Genomic DNA, 9,112 nt, shown 5'->3' on the forward strand with positions numbered 1-9,112 from the left:
CTTGCTGGTAGAATCACGCTCAGCTTCTTCAGCGAGCTGGGTTCAGCTGCAGCTGAGGTTGTGTGAAAAAATGCGCAGCCCGACTGCATTAGTCCCAGTTCCTCCAAAAAGCCGTCACCAAGGGTTGGGATCAAATACCCAAGGTCTTTATTTGGGGGAGTGATTGTGTGAGAGAAAATAAGGAAGGGGCTGGAGGCGCTGGGAGAGCCTCCAGGCCTCCGTGCAAGTCTGAACCTGAGTGAAGGAGAGAGGGAGAGAACGTGAAGTGGGGTGTCGTAAACCGCCTCCCGCCCCGCCACGGAGTAGTCTGTAGAAGTTTCGACAGAGCCGTCGGGGAATCCTGGAGCCTGTATCTCTCGGGAATGGGTTGATATCCCTGCCACAGTCAGTCACTGTCTGGGAGTTGGGGGCATTTCTGCTCTGACCCTAAGGACCCACCTACCCACCACACACACACAGGCACACCCGCTGGGTTTCCTAGGCCCTTCCATCAATCCAGGGTCTTGGCTCTGCCAGATTTTCCTCCTCCTGGAGTTGGTGAGGAGACTTCAGGAGTGTGAAGGAGGAAGAAAAGATGAAGGAAAACGGCCCTCCGTGTCCAGCCTCAGAAAAGCACATCCACAAGACCAGCAAACCTTTCTTTTGTCAGTGTTGACGGCCTTACCACGTTGGTGCACTGCAGGTATCGTGCTAAGACCATCTCTATTTTGCTCCCTCCATCTTCCTAAAGAGCCCCTCCCAGGAAGAGTGCGGGAGGGATGAGCATGGTCGTCTGTCCCGCTGTTCATGCGTTAGTAGGAGAAACGTCTGGGAAGGTGTGACTTTGGTCAACCCCAGAGGCGGGGCAGCGTGCTGTGAGGGCTGTTCAGCAGCAGTGGGCGCCCACCGAGGGGGGCCATGCAGACGGGCATGGGGAGCCTGGGCGGGTGATTAGGGAGGAGGGCCCTGCATGGCTCCAGGGAGCAGGTGAGAGGCGCCGGGGCCATGGTGCCGAGCAGGAAGTATGTTGATTTGTGACAGACTTGAAGGGGAGGGGAGAGTCAGCGCCGGACGGAACACCCCCGGGCAGCCGGTACTTCTCTCCTCTGGCTGAGGAGGAGAGCACTATGGGACCCCACACGCAGCTCCGGCCTCAGCGAGGCCCACTGTGGTCTCTGCTTTCTCTCCAGGACAGCCTGGCCTTGGTCATTCCAGAGCAGCCCAGGGGCAGTGAGACACCAAGCTGAGTCCTTGCTCCACCTACTTCCTCCTGTCCTCCTCATGACCCCAGCCTCTCTGCCATCCTGTGCTCTCTAAGCCAAGTGATTAATGCACAGAAACCTCCCCAGGAAGAAACAAGACCAGGCTGACCTCCAAAATGGAAACCAAGCCCAAAGGGGTGTGGTTTGCAACCTGGGCAGCCCCTTGTCATAGCTCATGGGTGCCAGGAGAGAGATCTGAGGAAGAGGAAGGAGCGTGAGAAGAAGGGCAGGAAGAGGGAGTGGGTGAGGAGGGATGGGAAGAGATTTCCTGCTGGATTGGGAGATCCGTGAAGGCAGGAGCCAGGTTTGCCTCATGTCCCAGGGCCGGCAAGCAACTGGCATGTAGTAAGCACTCAATGAACGTTTGTTGATTGATTGATCGATCGATCAATTGATTGATTTTGAACAAGTTCATCTAGAGAGGCTGTGCAAAGGATGGTGAAAATGCTTTTTTTTTTTAATTAATTAATTTTTGGCTGTGTTGGGTCTTCGTTGCTGCACGCAGGCTTTCTCTAGTTGTGGCGAGCGGCGGCTACTCTTCACTGTGGTGCGTGGGCTTCTCATTGCGGTGGCTTCTCTTGCGGTGGTCTCTTCTCTTTCACCTCTGGGTGAAAATGGCAGGAGTCTTTTTGTAGAATAGCTGTCCTTTAGAGAAGTCTAAGCAGGGGCATGGAGGGGACCTAGAATGGGCACTTCAGGGAGAGACCTCCAACTGATCTGTGAGTCAGTCAGTCACCAATGTCCCATTGAGCATTCAAGGAGGAAAGACAACAGGATGTGAAGGGTGCTTCTCTGGGATGTGCTGTGTAGTTATTTCCTGCTGTGTCCTTGCCATGCACATATTCTTCAAAAAGGACACCTGTAGGGCTTCGGTGGTGGTGCAGTGGTTGAGAGTCCGCCTGCCGATGCAGGGGACATGGGTTCGTGCCCTGGTCCGGGAAGATCCCACATGCCACGGAGTGGCTGGGCCCGTGAGCCATGGCTGCTGAGCCTGTGCGTCCGGAGCCTGTGCTCCGCAATGGGAGAGGCCATGACAGTGAGAGGCCCGTGTACCGCAAAAAAAAAAAAAAAAAAAAGGACACCTGCATGGTCCAATATGACAGCCACTAGACTTGAAATCTGGCTGGACCAAATTGAGATGTACGATAAGTATAAAGTACACCTGGATTTCAGTGAGTGGTAGTATGAGAAAAAACATTAAATATCTCATTAACACTTTTTCATATTGATATGTTGAAATGATACTATTTTGGATATAATTGGGTTAAATAAATTATATTGTTAAAATTAACTTCATCTGTTTCTTTTTACTTTCAATGTGGCTATTAGATAATTTAAAATTATGTGTGTGGCTTGCGTTATATTTCTCCCGGACAGCACCACCCTGCACAGTGTTGCACATCTTGCTTTTTTTCCATGTTGTGGAAATTATTCCAGATCAGTACATACGGAGCTGTCTCATTCTTTCCAATGGCCTCACGGTATACAATTGTGTAAAGATATTATGATGAGGTTTCAACATGATGCGTTGGTAGGAATTACAAAATCCCCAGGAATTCATTGCTGGGAGCTCTGAGTCTTTCATTACACAATTTAAAGGCACAAAGGGAATTCCAAGTGGGACCTTGCAGGTTGCAGGTAGTGGGAGAACTTAGGGTCAGATGTATGGACCGGTGAGTCATCCACACAGAGAGACCCAGATGCCATTGAGGGGATGCGTTAAACGCTGGAGAGAACTAAGACTCAGGTGTGGAGGAAGGCTCACAATTGGGAGGCGAAGGGAGAGGAAGAGGAAACAGGAAGCAAGTAGACAAAGGACTAGTCAGAGTGAGAGAAGAACCAGGATGGCCCGGGGCCACAGAGGTCAGAGAGTGAAAAGCATTTCCTAAAGGAGGAGGGAGTCAAGGGTAGGTGTGCATCACAGGGACATAGGGCCTTTAACTTCTGCAGAGTCTTCACGTTTGTGACTTAAAATCATTATGTGGTTAAAAAAAATAAAAGCTATTTTCACACTGAACATATATTAGTCATTTAATTTATATTATTGAGTCCCTTCCGTGTGCCAGGCCCTGTTCTGAGGTTGGGTTCAGAGGTAAGTAAGATTCCTGCTCTCAGGGAGCTTATATTTTAGTGTGGAAATGTTGTAGTTTATCTTAGGACAGGGCCGAAAGTAAGCGCATCGCACGAGATGAATTGTGCCGAAGCACAGCAGTGGAGGGCTGCCGCTCGCTCAGGCAAAACAGCGCCGTCTGTCCTGCTGTGGCAGCTTTTATTAAAGCATTATCTAGGTTTACGTTTTAAGACTTGTTTTCTTAACATTTCAGAAATGCCAAAGCAGCAACCTATGTTTTTATTAATTATACAAGCAATAATTGGCTTTCTTGAAAACATGCCGTGCTTCGTCCTTGAGCGCGAAAGCAGCACAAAGTTCCCACCATTATTTTGATTATACCGAAGTAGCACAAGGACATTTCCTTGCGTTCCCACCACTCTGATTATACTGAGGACATCTCATGGATCAGTGCCCAAAGCACTCAATGCTTCTTCGCAGGCCCCCGGTTTGCCCGGGGGGCTCAAAGCAATCAGGACTGTTTGCGGTTCTGGCTTATTCGCCAGTCCCCAGTTTGCTGGGGGGGGGGGGCGCTCATGGGTCACGTCTCCTTTCCATGTCCTCAGTTATTCCACTACATTTCCCCCTTTTTGTTTTGTAGCTTGTGCAGCATCAAGGAGAACACGGCAGCTTGTTGTGATGTTGCGTGGCGGGTAGCTTTCACTCGTCGTCGGACTACAATTAAACATATGATTATTATTATAATGAGCATTAGCAATCCTGTAGTAGAACCAAATAAAGCATGTAATTTAGACATGGAATTTAGATTATTAAGTCCTTGAATAATTTCAGTCCATACTCCTTGTGAATTAAGTCGTTGTAATCTCTTTTGAAAAGTTCGTTGAATTTTCCCTTGTAAATTTACAATTTTTTCAGTCAAATTTTTGTGATGTAATAAATGCTTTTTTATTTTTGTTCAGGGGAATGCAGACTGATTATATGGAACCGAAGTGACACAAAAGGCACTTTGATTCCAGTCACAACGTAGCTTCATTTGTCTTTGTAAATTCACAAGTTGGTCCCCCAACATAACCACAGCTTGTTGTAAGTCTGCTGTTTCCGAATGTATTTCCGAATCAATTTGTCGTTGAGAGGACCAAAGCATTTCAGAATTTTTATGCCAATCAGTTATATAATCAACGGTCTGAATAGATTGTTCTAAAGCAACTCCAGCTACTGCAGCAGTAGCTGTTATGGCTATAATATCCATGACAGCTGTAATCAACATTCCTACAAATCTTTCACTTCTTTTTAATGTATCAGCTAAATATTGCAAAACAGCCATAGGAAGAGATTTTTGCCATTCCCTTCCAAGATTGACAGGAAGCCAAAGACCTGTCTGAGCTCGTAAGATATACAAACTTTCAGTAGATATGTTAAAAGATATACTAGAGTTAATGCAGGTATACAGAGAGTAATTTTTACACATTATAATACCTTGAGTCTCATTCCATACAGCTGGTCCCTTTAACAATATATAAGGTAATTTTACACAACTACGAGTATATCGAGTAACATTTTCATGAAAAGTTAAACTATGATTTCCAGATTTGTTAACCACATGTCCTACCCAGGCATTAATCTTTTTTAAAGCTGTCATAAGCTTCCACCTTTTCTAAAGGCCAATATGAAGGCCATTCAGACTGTTTTATTATAGACACATCAGCTCCCGTATCAACAAGGCCCGTAAATTTCACATTATTGTTAAAAGTAATCGTTAATTGAGGACGTTGGTCATTGATAAAGGATTGCCAAAACACATTTTTTTCTGTGCTGCCGAACCCCCCCCCCCCCGCCCCGCCCCACCGTACGCTTTACTGGGGCGGCTGCTTGTTTTACATATGGTAACAGTAACAATTGAGCAATTCTTTGTCCCTTATTAAATTCTATAGATTTTGCAACAGAAATCATAATAGAAATTTCTCCATTATAATCCTCATCAATAACTCCAGTATGAACTGTTACACCCTGCAGGGTCAAACTACTTCGTCCTAATAATAGTCCCACGGTTCCTGCAGGTATAGGGCCATAAACTCCTGTAGCTAATTTGTGTACTCCTCCTGCTGGCGTAAGGATACAATCTCGAGGAGCAATTAAGTCAACGGCAGCATTGCCGCTGGTAGCGTGCATGAGATCAGTAACTAAGAGCCGAGGTTGAGATTGTCCTGTAATGTCTGATAAAAGCTGCCATTGCTTACTGGATACTGTTGAGAGTTTACTGTCACTTTTCCCGTATTGTTGTTGCGGCCCCGGGTTGGGCCTAGCTTCCCGTTTCCCGAGACATCATCTCGTGGAGGCAAAAGATTTCCTAACTTATCCCTTTTGGAACGGCATTTATTAGCCCAGTGTCGTCCTTTACTACACTGGCGACACATACCAGGTAGCTGCTCATTCTTACCCTGTTTTGATATTTGGCCTTGCCCTTTTCGACAATCTCGCATCACATGTCCACACTTTCCACAATTGTAACATTTAGTACGATTATCTTTCAACCCTTCATTTATGGCAGCTGCAAGTAAATTGGCACGATAAGTAGGAGATCCAATATCATGGCAAGCTTTTATATACTCCTCAAGGGGAGCATTTACAGCCCGTAAAGGCCGCAATGCCTTCTGGCATTCAGAATTTGCATTCTTAAAGGCCAAAGATTGTAATAATAAATCTTGCACGTCTATTTGTGCTACAGCTCTTTGAATGGCTGCACGCAGTCTAGACAAGAAATCAGTGTAAGGCTCACCAGGCCCTTGCATTAACTTAGTAAAAGATTGAGCTGTTTTTCCCTGGGGTTTTACTCGTAACCATGCTCGTAAACAACACATAGGTAGTTGAATGATTCGTAAATCATCAAATTGAGCTTGAGCTTGTAGATTACTAAATGCACCTGCTCCTATTAATTCATCTAAAAGTGGCCCTGGAGGATTACGGGCCGCATTAGTCCTTGCCATGTTTTCAGCTTCCTCTCTCCACCAAGTCTTAAACTGCATATATTGTCCAGGTTCAAGAACAGTTTTGGCTATCGCTTCCCAATCATGAAGAATTAGCATGTTTTCAGTAGCGTACCCAGACAAAAGTCCTTGAACATAATTAGAATGCATCCCATACACATTAATGGCTTCTTTTAGCATTTAAAAATTTTTTATATCATGATGGTTATAATCAACATTTACATAACCATTCGGAAATTGATCATTAGCAGGCATAGCTTGTCTAACAATAGGGAAAGCAAAGAATGGTTCAGAATATTGCTTTTCTTCCTTATTCATCTCTTCTTCCAACAATATTCTATTAGATTCAGGTTTTGGAGGAAAGCGAAACTGATGAGAGGCTCCAACAGGATAAGCTGCTAATTCTAAAGGAGGAGCCGAAGGAATAGTAGGACATGGCTCCTGGTATGAGGGAGTGGTAGCATTATTTTTATTTTCTTCCAATTTAACCATCAAATTTTTTAACTTTGAAAGTATATCAGAAATCTCATTCTGTTGAGAAAGTGGCATTTCATTTTGTTTGCTAGTCTGCTCCCGATCTTTATTACCATCAGAAAAAGCCCCTTCATCACTGGAATCCGAAAAATCCTCTCCTGTCTCAGACACAAGGGGAGGAGGAGGCGGAGGAAGGTCCTCTATAGGAGACTCACGAAACAGAGTGCGAAAAGCAGCAGAATGATCGGGAGCAGAATTCGGACGCTGGGGGCGCGCCCCATTTTCACTTTCCGTTTCAGATTGTAATGGTTCCAGGGCAAGGGAAATTAATTTACAAAGAGACCAAACACGGACAGATATAGGGTCTCCATGCTGATGAGCTCTTCTTAAGACTCGCATAACCTGTTTCCAAACTTTTAAATTCAACCGGTTATGACCAGTAGATTGAAACCAGTAACAATGTTTACGTACCAGAGCAAACAATTCATCAAAAGATTCTGGTTTCACTTTCACTCCTGAACTCCGTAATAACTGTTTCAGGAGTCTAACGTATTGAAATGCTACTGAATGGGAATTCCCCATTACAGTTACTCTGCTGTTCCCGAAGGTTTCGCTTACTCTTGAGCGGACCAATTTCCCCTTCGGTCCCGCGATCACGCGATTACTTACCTTCAGGTTCCTGTTCGGGCGCCAAATGTTGTAGTTTATCTTAGGACAGGACCGAAAGTAAGCTCATCGCACGAGATGAATTGTGCCGAAGCACAGCAGTAGAGGGCTGCCGCTCGCTCAGGCAAAACAGCTCCGTCTGTCCTGCTGTGGCAGCTTTTATTAAAGCATTATCTAGGTTTACATTTTAAGACTTGTTTTCTTAACATTTCAGAAATGCCAAAGCAGCAACCTATGTTTTTATTAATTATACAAGCAATAATTGGCTTTCTTGAAAACATGCCGTGCTTCGTCCTTGAGCGCGAAAGCAGCACAAAGTTCCCACCATTATTTTGATTATACTGAAGTAGCACAAGGACATTTCCTTGCGTTCCCACCACTCTGATTATACTGAGGACATCTCGTGGATCAGTGCCCAAAGCACTCAATGCTTCTTCGCAGGCCCCCGGTTTGCCCGGGGGGCTCAAAGCAATCAGGACTGTTTGCGGTTCTGGCTTATTCGCCAGCCCCCAGTTTGCTGTGGGGGGGGGCTCATGGGTCACGTCTCCTTTTCATGTCCTCAGTTATTCCACTACAGGAAAAGAGATAATAAACAAGCAAATAAATTTAAAAGACTACAGGTAGATATAAGTGCTAAGAATGAAATGTGATATCTAGTGACTGGAGTAGGTGGTGGCATGGCGTCATCAAGGAAGGCCTCTCTGTGGAGGTGACACTGAGTGGAGATTGGAACAAGGAGAAGGGGTCAGCCATGTAACCACCTGAGTCAGAGGTAAATATGAGTGCAACCCAGTGTTCTAACTGCCATGGGGAGGCTTGTGAGGGGTCTAGTCCAGTTTGGAGGGTGGGTAAGAGATCAAGAGAGAAAGTGGTCACCAAGGTGAGTCTTGATTGATGAGCTCCTACTTGTCCAGGGGACAGTCTGGCTGGCTCAGGACAGAGCTCAGTCAGTTGGAGTGTAGATGCAAGATGAGGCAGAGGGCCAGGCAGGGCTTCTGTCCTGGAGGGATTTGTAAGCCATGATGAGAACTTTGAACTTTATCCTGAGGGCAGTGGGAAGGCATGGAAGGGTTGTAAGCAGAACAGAGACATGGTCAGCTCTGAAAATAAGGGTCCCCACCACCACGATGTCGAGAATGGACAGAAGGGACAGAGCTGGAGGCAGGGTGACAGTTCAGGGGATTGGGGTAGTCATCTGAGAGAGGAGGGTGTCCTGACCATGGGTAGGGTCCATGATGGTAGAAGGGTGGGGAGGAGAGATTTAGAGAGGGATAGAATCGACAAGACTTCAACCTTGCCTGACTGGATTATGAGGGAGGAGAAGATCAAAGAAGACATCCCAATTTTTGGTACGGAACACAGGATGAAGGCTGCTACTCAGTAGATATACAAGACGGGCATAAGAGCAACTGTGGGATAAACAAACAGTTGTATAGCGATACAATGGAATATTATTCAGCCATAGAGAGAAATGAAGTACTGATACATGGATGAACCTTGAAAATTTATGGTAAGTGAAAGAAGTCAGATACAGAAGACCACATATTGTGTGGTTCCATTTATGTGAAATGTCCAGAGAACAGGCAAATCCATAGAGATGAGTGGTTGTTAGGGGTTGGGAGAGAGAGTAATGGGGAGTGACTGCTTAATGGGTACAGGGTTGTTTTGTGGGGGGG

At 45.8% G+C, this 9,112-nt stretch overlaps 1 long non-coding RNA gene across 1 annotated transcript; it reads right to left on the bottom strand.

The window, feature by feature from the left end:
- Positions 1-3,577: 3,577 nt before the first annotated feature.
- On the bottom strand, positions 3,578-7,976 carry LOC141278580 (uncharacterized). The gene is made up of 2 exons (XR_012331486.1): positions 7,440-7,976; positions 3,578-4,026 (listed from the first exon to the last, which is right to left on the bottom strand). It is a non-coding gene; the product is annotated as an uncharacterized lncRNA (long non-coding RNA).
- Between the last annotated feature and the right edge of the window lie 1,136 nt (positions 7,977-9,112).

This window comes from Tursiops truncatus, chromosome 4 (genome assembly GCF_011762595.2).
Source record: "Tursiops truncatus isolate mTurTru1 chromosome 4, mTurTru1.mat.Y, whole genome shotgun sequence".
NCBI classification, from domain to species: Eukaryota; Metazoa; Chordata; class Mammalia; order Artiodactyla; family Delphinidae; genus Tursiops; species Tursiops truncatus.